A 4,036-nucleotide genomic window follows, 5' to 3' on the forward strand; every position below is an offset into this window, starting at 1 on the left:
GTGGTGGTGGGGGGAGATAGGCCTCCAAACCTTGGAGGGCCTGAGATGTCCCCAGAGAGGTGGCGTCTGATACCCAACCTGACATATAGACACAGACATACAGGCACACACAGACACAAACATCCATTCCCACCCTCATGCTCTCATATGCACTTACTCCACACTCAACCGACGTGGAGACAGACATAAAGAGACGCTGTACATACGATCACACTCCCCAAGCGTACTCTACGAGCCGGGTCTAGGTACCTTTGCCCCTGGAGGGGGGAACTGCACCCAGACCCAGGTGGTGTTACCCTTTTCCCTGCGGTGGGGAGAGGCAGACCGCCCCGACTCCGCAGCAGCAGGGAGGCCCCACACTCCAGACCGCAGTCAGACGGCCAACTCCTCCTAGCCCCCCCGCTCCAGCAGGCCGCAGAGAACGGGGGTGAGAGAAGACTCCAAACCTCCCTCCACCCGCTCATTGTAGTGTTGATGCATGTGTGTTCTAAGGTGCAATTAAAACCCAGGAGGGCATGGAGCTACCTGCCAGAGAGCAGCAGGTAAGTGCATAGTCCCTCCTGATAGCCCTCAATGTCTACGTGTATTTAAAATTGAAAAAACGTCGTTTTTACTGTTCTTCCCGCTGTAAACACCGCTGTTTTGTTCAGAAAAAGACATCGTGTGTATTTTTTATCATAACTCTGGTTTTACGTGGCCCATCGACACAATTCAAAAACTGGTATATACAGGATGGACCATTTATATGGATACACTGTAACAACATGGTAATGGTTGGTGATATTAAAGTCCTGTTTGTGGCACATTAGTATATGTGAGGGGGCAAACTCCTTAAGATGGGTGGTGACCATGGTGGCCATTTAGAAGTCGGCCATCTTGGATACAACTTTTGTTTTTTCAATAGGAAGAGGGCCATGTGACACATCAAACTTATTGGTAATGTCACAAGAAAAACAATGGTGTGCTTGGTTTGTGTTTTGATTGCCGTCCCGCGGACGGCAATCATTTTCTGCCTGGAGCTAAGGGGGCAAAACAATCTCATGAGTGCTGCTGTTTGACTGAGGAAGAATAAAGTCGTGGTAAGCCAATCACATGACCACTTCAAGATGACAAAGCAACAAGGTGATATATACCAGTTTCTAAATTGTGTTGATAGGCCATGTAAAACCAGAGTCATGATAAACAATTTATACCCGGCGTTTTTCCTCAATAGTTTCATCATGTTTACTGTCTAAGGACAGCGCTAACAAGCACTCATAAGCACTGCTTATGAGCAAAAAAAACCCCAAACCTGCCCTTTCGTGTTGGTGGGAAAATGCACCATGTCGACCAATCAAAAAATGATATGGCAACATGACATCTGGTTGTTTAGGAAGAGAGGAAAGTTTTAGGAGTGACGTGTTGTCTTGTGTAGTTAGTGTGTAGTGCTGTGGATAGTTTTGTGTTGTGTGTCAGAACAATGAAGTGTCTCCAGGTAGAAACAGGAGTGATACACCTGCTGCTGTCAGACCTGCAGGTGTCAGGCTGTGATGTTGTTTGTAAAACTTGTGCATATGATTTTAAACATTTTCAATTTATATTTGCATTTAAAGTTACGAAATATGATTCATTAAGCATCTTTGTGGTTTGTTACAGTAAAAAATATCACTTTTTCAACTCGGATTTTATGTTTTTTGTCTAATTTTAGATCAATTGAGTTAATACAGTATGTCAAAATGGAAACATAACTGTAAATTCAGACACATGGGGTTGTGCTGAAAAGAATGATAACAAAAAAAGGCAAAGTAAATAGTTTTTAAAGGTGAAATGTAGAGGAAACATCAAAAGTAGTTAAAAATGGCCGATTATACCCTGGGCCCCAGATGGTAAAACATTTTTTTTTAAGTAATGCAATAGTTAATTAATTACTTTTAGAATATTATAACTCAGTTACTAACTCAGTTACTTTTTTGAAGAAGTAACTATATTTTAATTACGTTTTCAAAGTAACTTGCCCAACACTGATAATAATATAATAATAACGATAAAGTTGTGGATCTCAGACTCCACCAGTGTTCCTCTCACTCATCAGCATCCACCCTCAAAGTTGCAGTGTGACTGGGGCAGGTTATTCTGATCATTCCTCCTCTGCTGCAAGACCAAAGATGATCATCATGTAGCTGTTAAGACAGTAATGGAAACTTTACACCTGACTAGAATCAGCTTCCTGTGAAGACTGCTGACGTTCTGAAGCAGAGCAAACACTGCTCTGACATCCTGTCAGCTGACACAGCTGGATGTATACCCCTGAAGTATTTCATCTTCACAGAAATGACAAAAACATAGTAATGACACTGAGAACTGTACGACAATCATCCAACACAGAGCTTCACATCATTTACAGGTACTCATAATTTCCTACACTAGTTTATTTATCATAGTTTGTGTGAGTGTTTAAAGCTGACAATCAGCAGGCTTACAGCCAAACTCTGTTCTCACAATTCCCTTTCAGTATGCTTAAACCATACAGTTGTCAACAATGCTTCACATAAATTGATAATTACACTTAAATTTAGCATGGTGGCACGGTGGTTAGCACTGTTGTCGCACAGCAAGAAGGTCCTGAGTTCAATTCCACCATCAGGCCGGGGTCTCCCTGTGTGGAGTTTGCATGTTCTCCCCGTGTTTGCGTGGGTTCCCTCCGGGTACTCCGGCTTCCTCCCATCGTCCAAAGACATGCAGCTTGTGGGGATAGGTTAATTGGATAATCCAAATTGTCACTAGGTGTGAATGTGCGAAAAAATGTGAGTGCGAATGGTTGTCTGTCCCTGTGTGTTGGCCCTGCGACAGACTGGCGACCTGTCCAGGGTGTACCCCGCCTCTTGCCCTATGACAGCTGGGATAGGCTCCAGCACCCCCCGCGACCCTGAAAAGGATAAGCGGAAGCGAATGGATGGACACTTAAATTTAATCAGTATGTCATCTGTGACACAAAATCCTAAAACAAGCCTGATGTGACATTTGAGGAAACTGAACCTTTCCATATACATGTAAAAGCATCAAGAACAGTGTGGTATTGAGTACTGATTCAAAGTGTTTGCTTTACCAGCTTGTAAACAGGAACAAAGCAGTGTCTGTTCTGTATAAGGTCCAGCTTCATGTATTGTTTTTGTGAACAACCAGTATTGCATAACATCCGAGGCTGTGGTTGGCTGGAAACCTGCATGATGGCAAGAAATGGTAGGATGTGGTCTGGTGTAGGATGTTCGTCTAAAAAGCATAGCTACTGTTTCTCTAAGCAAGCTGCAGAGTTTGGATAGTCTCTTAAGAGAATTCTGTCAAAAGAGAAGTTTAGCAAAGAATGCTTAGATAGTTGGAATAGTTAGTAGAGTTGCCAACTGTCCTCTAAAAAACGGAATCGCCCAGTATTCAGAGAAAATGCTACACCTTTCATATTGAGCTGAGAAGGAGCACAGTTTGTCCCGTACTTCAGCTAGAATGAAACAAAAACACAAAGCTGGAGTTATTCTGCGTCTTTATGCTGCACAGCTGCCTCTTCTTCTCTCATTCTCCCCCCCTCTCTCTCTTGTTGCTACTTCAATCATGAAAATGATCACTGATCAGCTGATCGGCTTTTCTCTAGTTTGTTTACCGGTCACTTTGCGCTAAAAAGGGAAACCAGCAGATGAACAACAGCAGCATGTTTAAGCTTGATCAGCTGTTGTTAGAGTTTATTTAATATTACTTTCTAATTGTCTACTTGTCATGATGTCGGTTTGGTTATTTGGTGAGAGGGAAACATGAAGATGAAACCAGGAGATGTCCTTACTGAACCATCAGAGCTGTGATGGAGAAACAGGTTTACCTTTTAGGAGACATGAATGAGTTGAAGTTATGAACTGTTTCTGAGAGACAAATAACATCAGGATCCTTTTCTAAGCAGCTGACAGCTGGTAACTGTGCAGGGGCGGGTCTATCAAAGTTTTGCCAGGGGGCCATGAAGGGCATTAACAGGGAAGGGAGGGTAAGCAAAGAGCTTTCACTCTGAGGCTTCTGT

Source organism: Mchenga conophoros, linkage group LG3 (assembly GCF_057382185.1).
Source record: "Mchenga conophoros isolate Kocher_MC1m ecotype Shallow Benthic linkage group LG3, M_conophoros_male_GT1.1, whole genome shotgun sequence".
Lineage (NCBI taxonomy): Eukaryota > Metazoa > Chordata > Actinopteri > Cichliformes > Cichlidae > Mchenga > Mchenga conophoros.